General features: G+C 39.8%; 1 protein-coding gene across 1 annotated transcript in view; it reads left to right on the top strand.

Annotated features, from left to right (window-relative positions):
• Positions 1-3,768: 3,768 nt before the first annotated feature.
• Positions 3,769-14,950, top strand: part of trps1 (trichorhinophalangeal syndrome I) — a 184,332-nt gene continuing 173,150 nt past the window's right edge. Inside the window, 1 exon segment of the mRNA XM_080443079.1 lies at positions 3,769-3,905. The gene's annotated coding sequence lies outside the window, so the exon portion shown is untranslated.

The following is a 14,950-nucleotide window of genomic DNA, read 5'->3' as shown; positions in this document are numbered from 1 at the left end:
TTGTAGATGGGCTACTGTATTTGTGCTACTTGTGCGACAAAGTAGGTAATTAAATTATGAAATATGGAGATATGAGGTTTCTCCCCGGCAACAATATTTGTTGCTGTCCAGCAGAAACCAGCCAACTCCATTTTACACACTCATATAGTGTATATTATTTATTTAAACATAAAGTACGTTCCTCCATGTTTGTATCTCTTTCCATAGACTGTGCCCCTTTTCATATTTATTTAAATATTATGGATGCGTGAAAATGTGTGTTCAACTTAAGTAAAGTACTACTGCACGATCCCCAGCAGCTCTGTGGTGTGGGCGACTGGCATCATTATCATCATTATGGCTGGTTTGTTGTTTCACTCATTGAGCTCAATCATTGTCTAATATGTGCGATTAAATTCCGATTAAAGACTTTACGTCTCAGAGCATGGTAATAAAGATTTGTTTTCAAGTTCATGTAGCCTATTCCATTCCTGCAAAGTGGATGTTGAAAAAGTACTCACATTCAGCTCACATTTACTTATATGTACAGTCATGATAAAAGATGATGAGCAGGTATAACTGCTTATTATACAGAATATAAAGTCTGCATACTGCTAATATGCTCCCACTGTTTACTGCAAGTTCAACATTTTCATCACATCTGGATCTTCATGACTGCTTATTCTAATCTAATTCTGCCCTCTGAGGATAGAGAATAATGTGAACGTGCTGCTTCTCCATTACATTTACTTAGCTAACGGACAGTAAGGTAAACTGTTCTGTATTCCTCTACATACAGTATGTCAAATCCACTCACATATTACTAACAATCCAAGATTCAAGAGAGTTTTATTTGACACTCACTCACAGGTACAAGGAGCAAAACATTGCATGAGGCATGTTCAGGAAGACTGCTAACATTACAATATAGGCCTAACTACAAGATAATAATAGTAGTAGTAACAACACCACCATCAACAAAAACAATAATAATCCCTTACATTTTTTGGGTTACCAAAAAGGTAAGGGAAGAGGAGAAAGGTATGGGATGGGGAATACTACTCTGATGGAAATAAGACAAATCAATGATGGGAATAAAAGAGATATGGTTCAGAGGTGCTGCAATTGTTTATAAACTATACAAACTGTAAGGAGAGGACATGAATTGTAAACCAGTCTTGTCTATACATCATGCAATGCTTTAATGCTGCCTCTCGAGATCACTTGATAAGATAAAATAAAAATAATAATTTAACTAGGTAGTAAAAAGTAACATTAATGTATTCCCTTAACAGTAAATCCAATAGATGGGTTTCCCGTTGGTAAACATGAGAGGATGATGCGCGCGCAGTGGAGGGAAGAGCCTGTAGAGGGCGCTATTACCCGCAGCAGCTCTGGCCAATGTACATTGATAAAATAAATGGTCTTCACCGGGTTTAATGAAAGTAGATTAAATGATGCAGTTTGTAATATCTTCTTTACTCAATAAAAATGATTTGTCGGAAGTTGGATCTGTCTGTATATAATAGCAGCATTATGCCTATTATGCCTATAATAGCAGCATTATGCCTATCTAAATCCCGAAAATAACAATAGAGTGAATGGCACTTCCGGGTCGTTCTACCTCCCGCATGCGCAGATCGCGCACTCTGCTCTGTGATGACGTCGCGCGGAAACCCATCTATAAGACTATGGATTAACGTAATGGACTAAGGATTAATGTATACATGTAACATAACAAAGCTATTTTTTTGGCGTTTTACTTTAACCCATTAAAACCAGGAAAGCATCCATGTCATTTTAGATTTTAGCGTTGGCTATTCAAAAATAGCAGATATACAAGCTCACAGCGTGTTCACTTCGTGCCGCGCCGTGAGCTTGTACATCTGCTATTTTTGAACAATTTTGAAAAAAATCTTGAAAGTGTAAGAACTACTGATTTAAAGCAGGAAAGCATCTGTATCATTTTAGATTTACTATTGGCTATTCAAAAATAGCAGATACACAAGCTCACAGCTCTGCGAGCTTGTACATCTGCAATTTTTTAAAACAATTTTGAAAAGAATCTTGAAAGTGTGAGAACTATTGATTTAGAAGGCATTTGTAGAATCTAGGTCTATATAGGTTAATTGTCTGAAATCTTTGGGGGGGGGGCTCTGTCTGTCCCTATGAGGGGAATCCTTGTCATTAACATAGATGAACAAGATTACAATCAAAGATTAAAATGACAAATGTAAACTGAACCGGATTATAACGTGCAGTGTGTGTAACTGTCCCTTTAAGAGTCAGTCTTCGGGGTGGCGCTTTTCTCCCCATCAAGGCATCTTGATATTAATAGCGCAGGCTGTGTCTTCCTCCTGTGACGTAATGCCCACAGCCAGCCTAACAGACAGAAAGGTCCTGTCATGTAGCACAGCAAAGCGATAACGGCTAAAACAGATAAGCAGCGGCACGCTTTGCTTTGGTCTGCCCAGCAAAAAAAAAACCCGACCACTGAACGGCATTGATACCTAGTTCTCGTTATATAGCGAATATTTAGGGCCAAAAAACACTCACACACACAAACAACAGTCGGTATATTAGCCTTAACTCTCTCTCTCTCTCTCTTCCCCCCTCTTCTCCTCTCCTCTCAGACAGACCAAAAAAAAAGACAGCCAAGAAACAGTCACCCCCGAGTCGACATCATCAACAAACAAAAAAAAAACCCACAAAGAGACGAGCCAGCCAGCCAAGCCAAGCCAACCGAACCAGCCAGCCAGCCACCATCTTAAAAGAAACAGAGACCCACACACACAGAGAGAGAAAAAGAGGGGCTATTCTTGCTATTTTTGATCAACAGGTAAGCGGCGACACAAGAAAGAAAGAAGACAAGAGGGGGGGGAAACAAAAACAACCAGAAATTGGCTATAAAACAGCCTGTTATAGTAGTTGGTGCAGTCAGTGACATTTCTGTCTGGAAGCGGGGCGAAAACGCGCCGGGGCAGCGCTCGAGTAAAGCGAAGTTGTGCGCGAGCGCCGAAAATAGCCGACCTGCAAGCTCACAGGGCTTTCGCGTTCGCGACGCCTTGTGAGCTTGTAGGTCTGCTATTTTTCGGTAAACGACAACCCTAAGCCCCCCCCCCCCTCGCGCGTGTATATAGTTGCAGAAACTATAGGTTACAAACGTAACCCCGGTTATTTGATTATTATGAGCGAGACATGGAGCGAATAATATGAAAAATAACGCATGGTTATAACGTTGGTATCTACTTCTTCATCATCTTGTTTTAGGAAAGCGACCGTCGCTGTTTATTGGCGTTTATATTAACAGAAAAGCAAGCAGCCCTGTTTTATTAGGAATGAAATAGTCCTATCTAGTAGTAGTTTATTTTTTATCTTTAAGAATTTCATTTTAGGAATGGTGTACTGTAGTAGGAGTTTCTTTTTTTTAGATTTTTTTTTTTTTTAAATAATTTCAATTTAGGAATGAAATAGTCCTATCTAGTAGTAGTAGTAGTTTTTTTTTTTTTTTTTTTTTTTTTACGAGCTGCTTTTGCGTCTTATGTAACTATAACGGCCCGGCGAGAGAGAGAGAGCAAGAGCTCAAAGCGGCGTGAGGAAGTAAGGAAGGAAGGGAGGAAGGAAGGAAAGCAAGGCAGGCAAAGGGGGGGATTTACTGAATGAGAGAGAGAGAGGAGAAGGAGGGAGAAGAGAGAGAGAGAGAGAGTAGCGCCGCTTTGAATTCACATGGCATTAAGGGTTTGGTTAGGTCATACAAAACGCTACACAAATACAAAATAGGGGGGGATAGGAGGATATAGCTACTGCTGGGGGGGAAGAGAAGCGATAGCCTGGTGCTACTGCTTTGCTTTGATTATTATTAGAAATGCACCCGAATCACATCATCAGAGACGTGGAGTGATTGTCTACTATTACTGCTATACACAGTAGGTTGGTGTTTTTTGTTTTCACGTTACTTTTCGTTTGTTATTATTTTCATGTTAATTGATTTGAGTTACCATATAGCTCGCCGGGTTGGTGGATCGATTCAAAGTGTTCATGATCATTGTGTTTTGGAAGAGAAAAAAAAGGCAAAGCCGAGGAGTTCTGAATGTTTTGGTCCGCAGCAGCACGAGTTGGGGTTTGTTTATGTTTTTTTTTTCTCCTATTCATTGATTTATTTACTATATTTTGACTGCAACAGAAGTTGATACTCAAGTTCAGATTTCTTCTAGTTGCGAGAAGTGACGCATGAAGGGAGAGCAAAGCAGCAGCAGAGGAGGAGAGAAAGAGGCTTGTTTGCTGACTAACTTTCTCCAAGAGTCAAAGTCAGTGTGTGCTGTGGCGGACAGATCAAAAAGACGGATGCTTTCTTTTTGAACGTGTTTTCTTTCATTTTACTTTTAAACAGCGGATATCTGTCCGTTTTCACCTCTTCTTTTCATTGTTAGGAAGCACGAGATGAGAGAGACATAGGGACATAGAGCCGCGTGGTGGATGTGAATTGTCGTAAAGGTCATAAAAATAATCCCACAAGAAAGAAAGGAGAACCCATTATCAGTTATTTATTCCGGTGCGTTGTTGTTGTTGAACTATTAATCACCCTGAGTTGCGTTTCTTCTCAACTTTGAAAAGTCCCCCCCCCCCCTTCCTCTTGTGTCCTAAGTAACTGTGATGTTGCTTTGAGATAAGAGAGCTCGTAGGCATGACAACTCTGTGGGGACAGCAGAGTATGTGAGGCCAGCACAATGAGGCACACACACACTGCAAGGAAGCTTTTCAAGATAGCCTCCACAGTTCACCAATTCTGTCCCTAAAAGAATTGACCATGGACCGACTTTCTACTTTAAACCCCAGAAAGTTTTTTAAAGAGAACTGCTGATGCACTTGTAAAAATACTCTCTGTTAATTTGTATCTGAGAGTGTACTTACTGTACACGTGTGTTCAAATGGTTCATTTGGTAAGATGTGTACACGCTCGAGTTGCAAATGGATACTTAATTATTTTTTATTATATTTTACTGTGTACAAAGTATTTTACCTATTCATTGCATACCCCAATTATTTTTTACAACCAGTAGGATTATTTTTTAAACTTCACAGCGTTGTTTTAATATCTACAGATAATCCCACAGTGCTTAATACATTTGGTTCTTTAGTTCTGAAAGTTGGAAATCTATTCTAGGCCTACCTCTAACTTTGGACTAGCTTATTTCAAAGCCCCCTCCAAAAGTTCAAGCATAAATCGTGATCAACTTTTTTTTAAATGACCTATTACAACCTTATTACAGTATTAAAAGTGAAAGTTATAACCGTTTTGAAAGTTTAAAGCCTTTAAGTTTAATTGTCTCTGTCCTGTTGCCTACCTCATATTACCTAAACATTTGTCTACCTCAGAGTTGCATTTGCAATACTACGGCTTTACCATATGTTCTGACTGACAGTTCAGAGCGTACAATAGAAATACATTAGCCCTGTGTCATCAGTAGGAGTGAAAAAAGTTTCCCACAAAGTTCACCTGTAGCATTTCATCTCTTTAATTCCGGTTATTTTTGTGTTTTATTAACAAAAACAGCACAAATTAACAGAATGAAGCTCCAAATATTTGACACTATTTTCTGTTAGATTTAGATGTAGCGCTTAACACGTCTATTGGACTCGGATGCCAAAATGACTGCTTTCATCCCAACTTTGTAAAACGATAAACTCAGCAACATTTCAAAAGTGGATAGGCTGCACTGTCAAATAATCTCTAAATGTCTTGTGTAGTAAGGAACAGTGATTTATTTACTTTTTTATTTACAATTATTATTATTATTAGTTATTTTAAACCAAGAAGTCTCCATGATTGAAAGCGTTTTGTAACTACTTGTTTACGGTTAGAGTAATTTTGAAACTAGATGTGTCTCAGAACACAAGTTCCATATCTACTGAAGTAAAATAGTGTAACGTTCTCTTTGGATCTTGTCAGCTGTTTTCTCGCAGATGTATACATATATATTTTGTCTTTACATCTGTTTCCTAAGTTATGTCTATCCAAACCTCTTTTTTTTTCTCTGGCCTTGGAGATATAGATTGATTTCATAGTGTTTACAGTGTACCCCAGAAGTATCCCGAGGTTCTGTCAGTCAGATTGCTTAGCCTTTTTTTCTCCTTTTAAAGTTTTAAGCGACATGTGGTCTAATAGGTCTACTCTATATAAGTATATAACATAAGCTTTTCATTCTGAGTGATGCTCTTCTATGCCCACAATTGTATTTTTTTTCTTTTTATGACAGTATCGCTAGTCTTTCAGTATAGACCCCTTAAAATATCTCCCTCCTTCTGTCTTACAGCCTTGCACGTCAATGTCAAACAGTTCTGTCTAACCCCCACTAACATTTTACGTCCTCTCTCTACGCTGATCCCGTTTCTAATAACGCAGTATGTCTTTGTCGAAAGTTTTTTTTTTACAAACCTTAAACAAAGCTCTATAAAATATACCTCAAAGTACTATCTGTCTAGCTATACTATAAGCTTTTCTATTTGTTCCTTCTGTCTGAGATGCTGGCAATTATTATATATAACAGCCTTGTTCATAGTCACTATTAAACGTCAAAACAGTTGACGACTTCCTAAAGAGAACTTCTACTTGTAAAACTCTGTCCAGTGTATGTGTGTGTGTGTGTGTGTGTGTGTGTGTGTGTGTGTGTGTGTGTGTGTGTGTGTGTGTGTGTGTGTGTGTGTGTGTGTGTGTGTGTGTGTGTGAGAGTATGTGAAGAGAGCACAAGGCTTTTTTCCCATGTGTGTGTATTGGGGAGAGAGTGCTGGGGCTTCCTCATATGGCTGCAATATGTGAAGTTTCTGTGGTGGAAACGGGGAGAGAGAAAGTTTAGAGAGAGGGAGAGAGAGAGAGAGACGAGACAGAGAGAGGCTCAGAGAGACCAAGAGAAAGGAAAGAGAGAGAGAGGACACATGTAGCGAGGGAAGTCAGAAATGTCCTGTTCAACTAGTTGGAATGTATCTCTTATATTTTATTGATGGTTTGATGTTCTGTAAGACATTATGAGGAACAACTGTAGTGATTTTGTGGGCTGCCAGACAGTTGTCTTGGGTAGTTTTAAAAGAGGTACTATATGCTCTGAGGGGGGAGAGAGGCGTCAGCGATGGACTTGATGTCTCTTTAAAATTATTTTTCAAAATACTGCACATCACAAAAAACAGGGCAACATTTTTTCTTATTAATTTACGTAAGTGATTATTGTATGATTTTTTTTGTCTGAGATTTCCCCGTTTCAAAGTGTCGTAGTCGCAGACAGGACTCTGAATGACGAGGGAGGGGCGTGGAAGTTTTTATTTTTGTCTTACAGTTTTCTTCTGAAACCCTTTTGTGTGCTTGTGGAGAGGGGGAAAATGAGTTATCGGGATACTACAGATCTGTGAAAACAGCGGATACGATCAGGGCATGTACTGTAGTGCCGCCTACTAGAGCTCCATCAGAATTGACTGGAAAGGAGGAGAGAAAATGAGGTACGGGTATGGACAGTGCTAGCATAGACAGAAAGGGCTACTTTAACAGAATGATCATTAAAAAAGGTTGTGTACAATATAAACAATAGAAAGGCAAGTATTATCTGTTAAATGGGTCACCGGGAACTAATGAAGCCAACAACTTGTCTTGATGGACAGAATCTTGATGTACTTTATGGAACTTTGTGAAAACCTTAGAATGCAGGAGAATAATAATACAAATAAATTAATGCAGTGCTTTTGTGAAAAGTTGCATGCATTATGTAGTCATTAATAATGTCAATGCCAGATAAATATTACAGAACATATGATTGGCTTGATAGAAAGTTGTGACACTACTCTGGAACGCTGCAAACATTTATCGTGTATTTTAATAATTCCTCCTATAATAAGGAGATGTTGTCCGTTTTCTCATGACCTCTCAAAGCGGCATTTTGTACGAATGCTATTTATTTTCCGTTTACATTTTAGGCATGCGGCCGACACTCTTTTCCAGAGCGACGTGTAATGAGTGCAAATGTAAGTGCAGTGGTAACATTAAGCTGATCATGATTGCCAGAGCCGAAACACCTGTGACAACAGAGGTGGGGGGGGGGGGGGAGTAAAACGTATTCCTCTGTGAAACACTTTCCTATGTCCTGTGAAAATGTCTGCTTAATCAGCAAAGTGTGTTGCCTAATATTTATCACAATTCTTTATCCCTTTATTGTCCTTTTGTTGATGGGAATGTTAGAACTCAGAAGAAACTTCGAGGTAATAAGGGGAGAGTGAGAGCGAGTCTAGTCTTTATGTTAGGTTTTCTGCCAAAATCCTTCATTAGCAAGTGGCATGTAATAATGTGCAATAATGTCTGCCTGCCTGCTAACAAGGCGACTGTCACGACCGTCTTACTTTGTCTCAGATCAGTCGCTGCCTGGCTCGTCTCGGCCTTGTTTGGTTCAAGCACATCCTTGCTGACAGGGCTGCTCGCCGAGACAGCTCGAGTCTGGAGAAAGACACAAGCGTTCTCAACTATCCCGTTTCAACTTGTTAGAGTCAGTGGATCCCTGCTCTTATTTTATTGCTGGTTTTGTTTCACGAGACGTGGGTTAAGAGAGCAGTCAAGAATGATTGTGCACTCAAGTGAATGTGTTTAAGTTACGGTAAAGTATTGAAAAGAGGATTGACAAGGGTTAACTTTGCCTAATCGAGTGTGTTTTAGAGAGTGTGAAAAGATGAATTACTGTGGTGTCAGTTAATTTGCTTGTGCATTATGATGACCCGGCCAAGAGATTTTTGTGGGGAGAAAGCACATTGGCAGGTCTGATGAGACTTTAACTTGTCGGTTAAAATCTGTATTCAAGATCACGGACTCACTGCACACACCACTGACTAATTTTGTGGATGTGAAATAAATATTGTGAAATATGTTCCTAATTTGAAGAGCGGATGGCTTTATAACGTTAATTTATTTTGAGTCAAAATCTTTCAGTCAGTTTAATATCATTTGGTAATGTGTTAATATAAACAACTGTGGAATAAATGAGCCTCTAGTTCGCTGATTGTTGAAAAATATACGGAGTCGGGTGCTTTTTTCAATGTCAATTCAAATGATTGTTTTTGCAAAACAATTTGAGGTACTTTGAGGAAGTGTGGTTGTTGTGGCTGCAATGCATTGTGGTATGACGCATCATGTTCAGTATGTTTGCTTTTCGAGTATTTCATTTAATTCCATTTTTGTCAGAGTATCTCACTGGATCGACACTACACTGCTTGGCAAAAATGACATATTTTCATTTGAACATTTTTGTCAAGCGCCACTTGTTTATTCTAGCTTTCACGGCATTGATGCATACAGTGGCCTTCTCTGTACAGAATATGACTTGTATCATATACAGCCATATAAATACAAACATGTTTGTTCAGTATGTTTATTCAAATACATGTTCATCACATCACACTATAGATTATCTGTAAAGGCTTTTTAAAATAGATTGTTGGTTGATTTGTTGGCATTTACCAAATGCTGTATCTACAGGTATTGTTGATTTATCTAACGTCCATTAACAAGGGGAGTGTTTGGTATTATTTTTGATAGCAATTGCAGATGTCATGCTCTTTCTTCCCCCTAGTTGTCATTTAGACTCAAGTTATGGCTTGAGATTTATATGCCTTTTTATAACAATCGTATCTCTTTTCCACAGTTTGTCAGCGTATAACTATATGGACTGCCCTCTCCTGTTTGTGATGGAGATTCTGTTTATTTGCTAAAGTTGAACTGTTGTTAACTTCCTGAATATTTCCAATAAGCAGAGGAGGGATAACATCAAACAAGGGCCAACCGAGCCAGCCGTTAGTCATCACCGCTCCGTCTGTGGTTCAGATAAAGGAAGCGGTCCATTTGTCACAGACAGTTTGTTAAAACAAATCTTAACAATTGTCCTGGCCCTTCTGTGCTCATATTTCTGTATGTAGCTCTTCTCTTATTCGCCGCCTTCTCGTTCTGTCAGTGTTAGCTATACAAATATACCGGGAGCACAAATGTTTTTCTCTCTTATACTACTGTCTGGGCATGTTGTCTTGGCCCCTGCACTCCTTATTATTGGCTTGCCGCTACGTCGGTGATACAGGGATTTAAGCTCACTCCACTCTCGCACTTATTACAAGTCACTCTGGATAAGAGTGTCTGCTAAATGCCTGAAATGTCAGACCCACTGTGGTTAGAACAGCCTTGTTTAGACTTGAACCGGGTCTGTGATGTCTGTTGGTGCTTCTTGGACTTCCAAATTGTCATTGTAGTATGCCTTTTATTTTTTAACCTGTTGCCTTTTTCGACAACCATCACATGGGATCGGTTTAGCGTTAGGTGATTGCCCCCTCACCCCCGCTCAGGTTTTTTAGTAGTCTTCTGTACAGACTACTCCCTAAACAGGGAAACCGTTTTTTACGGCTTTGATCTAAGAGAGTAAATGATGTCCTTGTCAGGTTATTGTGAAAAGTGACAGGAAAGATGAGAAAGAAGTGGTCTGTATTTTGTCACAGAGTATACAGTGGAGAGTGACCGAATGGAGAGAATGAGGATGACACAAACTTTTACCATGCAAAGTTTAAATTCTCCCCTTTGTTAGACCATATAGGCTACTATTTTGCTGTGTGTGTGTGTGTGTGTGTGTGTGTGTGTGTGTGTGTGTGTGTGTGTGTGTGTGTGTGTGTGTGTGTGTGTGTGTGTGTGTGTGTGTGTGTGTGTGTGTGTGTGTGTGTGTGTGTGTGTGTGTGTGTGTGTGTGTGTGTGTGTGACTGCGAGCGTGTGTGTCTTACTGTGTGTAAGTGTGTGCGGGAATACATTCGAGGACCCCATTTTAAGCTTCAGAGGACCCTACAATGAGCCCAATGAGTCTTAGAAAAGTACACGGCAAAAGAGCATGACGATTCCTTTCTTACACTCTTGGGTTAACACTCTTGATTTTACTGTTCACCACTGCAGCCGAGGCCTTCCATGACTGCGGCCACTTAGCCGTGACAGTGAGCTGCTGTATGCTGGCTAGCGGGCAGTCATTTTGAAATCCAGTATACAGTTAGGATCGTGTGTACCTGTGTGTTTTCTGCATATCGTGAAACACAAACTAGCAGTGAATTTGTTCCGCGGCTGTGTTGAATTAATTTTTCAAAATCAGCGAGGGGATGATTGGGAAAGCATATGCTTTCTTTTGCAAATTATGTCTGTTTCTAAGTCATACAAGAGCATTGTTTTTTTAGTTTTTTTTATTGAAAGTTTAGTTGATACACTGTTGTCCCCTTCTAGGCTTAGAAGTTGTCCATAATTGCTGTGGTTATGTGTACCATATGTAATGTTACATATTATATACACTAACTGCATTACTTATTTTTTTTTACAAGGCATGAATGTTGTTGATTTGCTCAGTCTTCAACTTCCACCTGATGCATTTAGCGTTTACATTTCACTTAAAAGCCAGGACAACCTTTTTTTGGGATGATGGCACCGGGTTCAGTTTCTCAACCTCAGGGTTGAGGTGCGTTGTTGGGTCCTTGGACTTTACAGTGGAATTGACAATGCGTTCTTTGATTAAAGAATATGATATCGTCTCTGTCGGGTGGAAACCTCAGATATGTCCAAAACCGTTACTTTTCAGGATTCAAAAGTAGCAGATCTACAAGCTCAAAGCGAGCTTGTGGATCTGCTACTTTTGATGCTTTTGTGTGACGCTCTAGTATGATCAAATAGGGCATTCATTTACGAAAAAACACAAAAAGTTAGAATATGCCCGACACCAACGATATTTATATTCTCTTTTGAATTTATATATTATATATAGATATGTCTTTCCTTTTATATTCTAAAATAAAGCTCCTGCCGAAAGGCTGGGGGAACAACATAGAAACCACAGTGTTCATTTATCTATCTGTAACTCTCAGTTAACCCATTAAGACCAGGACAGCATCGGTCATTTCAGATTTTAACCACTTTAACCATTATTTTATACTTTGGCTATTCAAAAATAGCAGATCTACAAGCTCATAGCGCGGCACAGAGTGCCGCGCTATGAGCTTGTAGATCTGCAATTTTTTTTAAATCATGAAAACATTTGTAACTCAAATCTTTTCTTCTGGGGGGGGGGGGTCCCTGGAACTAAATATTTTGAGATGGGGGTCCGTGGCCAAATACAAATCATTTTGGGGGACTGATATTATAGCAACGTAAGTGTTTCAGAAAACAGTTTTAGGATTTAGAAGACATTTGTAGAATCGGCTTCAGGTCTTAATGGGTTAAATGAACACTCAGTATTTTTTACTGTGTGCATTATTAAAAAGCCAGGCCTGCCGGCCTGCACACAGGTGTCATTGACCAGGCTCCCTCCACAGCAGCCCGTGTTTCCCGGCGATTCCCTGGAAGAATGAAACATTGTCTGTGAAAACCCCGTGGGGAACCTTAATCAGTCCAACGTGTACAAACAATTTTCACGTGTTTTTAAATGCCGGTGTCGCAGATGCCTGAATGTGGGGCCACCTGCCAAAAGAGCGGTGGTGGTTGGGAGGTGGTGGTGGTGATGGGGGGGGGGGGGGGGTAGTGTGTGTTTATACTGTATTAACTCAACATTGTGAGTCCATAGATAGGACGGTGACTCAACCTGGTGAGTGTCAGGTGAAATCGCAACAAACCTGAGGCCTAATTGTCGCTCTCCGGTTTCAGTTTGTCAGGGTTTTCCTGATATCAAAAACTCACCCGCCTCAAGTGGATTTTAGCCACCCGAGGAAGTAACAAAGTTTGAAACATAATAGCCTATATTTCCCGTATCTCCACACGAAGCATTTTTAAACTTAAGTATCAGAGCTGAAGTGGGTTTTCTTTTTGACAGACACCCATGTATAGCCTTACCTTTGTTCTCAAATGTTACTGAAATAAGGAGTAGCTATTCCTGTTGTGTGTTGAAATCCAGAGTTATGTTGAATCGGTAAGGTGGATTTCTGTTAGACCTTGTTGTGATATATTATATTGTGCAGTGGTTCTCTAACGATGTGCTGAGGCACACAGGTGTGCTGTGAGACAAGTGCAGGTGTGCCTTAGTATTTTGTGACAACCACACATTATTATGTCACTATATAACCATACAGAAAGTTAAGACTTATTGTTGAATTTACTATATCAGTACTTTGTGCACACTAATTTGTCTTTACAGAAGCAAATTATTTACCATAATTTAAAATATATATATATATATTTTTAAGATAAATTATTTGGCTTTTTATGCCTTTATTGATAGGATAGTAGTCTGACAGGAAATGGGGAGAGAGATGGGGAGTGACATGCCGCAAAGGCCGTCGGGATCAGGACTCGAACGCGTGACTTGCTGTCGGGCTACTTTGAAGCTTAGGTGCCAGCGGTCCAGCCCCATAATCAAATATTTTAAGCACGTCGAAGCTGACCTATCCTATTTTGGGTATGTCATTATTTTAGAAAAATGTAATTTATTATATTTTTCACAAGAAAATAAATAGCCTTAGAATCAGATCTACAAGCTCATAATGTGCCGCACCACGGCGCGTTGTGAGCTTGTAGGTGGGCTATTTTTGCTATGAATACAGGTGTGTCTTTAGATTTTGACTTTCCCATTGGTGTGCCTTGGGCAATAAAAAAAAGGTTGAAAACTTACTGGTCTAGTGGAACTTTCCTCATTTCAAGTTGAGTTTGGTCCAAATCTGAAGGCATGGCCATTATGGATGTTGTTACGTTATATAGTGTGGACAGTATACGACGGGAAACAGAAAACTGTAGTGACAATCTTGTGGTATTAGTTACATTTTATAATGGGGGCGAGTTGTCAGTGAGATCACGCTGTTAAATTGTAATCTTTTCCCTGTCATGATGTATTTGAATGGAAGTACAGTATTACTTCTTTTTTTTGACCTGAGGCCGATTCTACAAATGCCTTCTAAATCAGTTGTTCTCAAATTTCTTCGTGCCGCGGACACCCAAAATGATATGTATTTGGCCCCGGACCCCCCCCCCCATCTGAAAATGTTTTGTGCCAGAGAGCAGGGACACCCAGAAGAGAAGTGTGTGTTAAAAAAAACACTTTCAAAATGTTTCAAAAAACTAAAAAAAAATAGCAGATGTACAAGCAAGATGTGAGCTTGTAGATCTGCTATTTTTGAATAGCCAACGCAAAAAAACAAAAATGACACGGACGCTTTCCCGGTTTTAATAACTTCTAGTGTCTTTTTCCACAATGACAAAGTGTACATGAGGTCCCAGTTAGCAGCGTGAGCTCACTTTGATGTGTGTCAACTCCCTGATAATCCCTGTAGCCTAACCCCGCTGTCGCTTCACAACCTCGTAACTGGCTTTCTGCCGTTTCTCCGTTTTTAGGTCAAAGAGTAACATGACTTCAGTTTACGTCAAGTATCTAGAATTCGGGCTTTCCACATATCCGTCTGAGACGCACACGCACGCATGTACAGTATGCACGCACGCGTACTACTGCCCTCTACATTTGCCAGAACCCGGTCTGTTTACTGAATTCGTACCAGCTTACTACACAGTAAACTCTCATTGTTAATTTAAGAGTGTACACACATGTGACCAACATTTGTACACTGACTGTCAGAGTTAAAGGAACACTCAGGATTTTCCAGTGTAGTGTTTCAGTATAGCGTGACAGTACGGTGTGGCGAGAGAGCGACGAGGAGACTGTAGATGACATGACATCATGAACCAGATTCTAACCTGTGGCGTGTACCTTACTTCAGTATTCCATCCACTGAATGCGAATCCCTCAGTGTTTGATTCTGTCACACGCACACGCACACGCACACGCACACGCACACGCACACGCACACGCACACGCATGCACACGCACACACACCATTGGTGGAAAAAGTACTCAATTTTTTTACTCAAGTAAAAGTATCAATACGGCAATGTAGAAATACATAGTAAAAGTCCGGTAATCAAAATGTACTAGAGTAAAAGTACAAAAGTATTGGT

This window comes from Gymnoscopelus braueri (genome assembly GCF_963280865.1).
Source record: "Gymnoscopelus braueri genome assembly, chromosome: 11".
NCBI classification, from domain to species: domain Eukaryota; kingdom Metazoa; phylum Chordata; class Actinopteri; order Myctophiformes; family Myctophidae; genus Gymnoscopelus; species Gymnoscopelus braueri.
The sequence above is the reverse complement of the archived record's forward strand: the minus strand, read 5'-3'. Positions and strand labels throughout refer to the sequence as shown.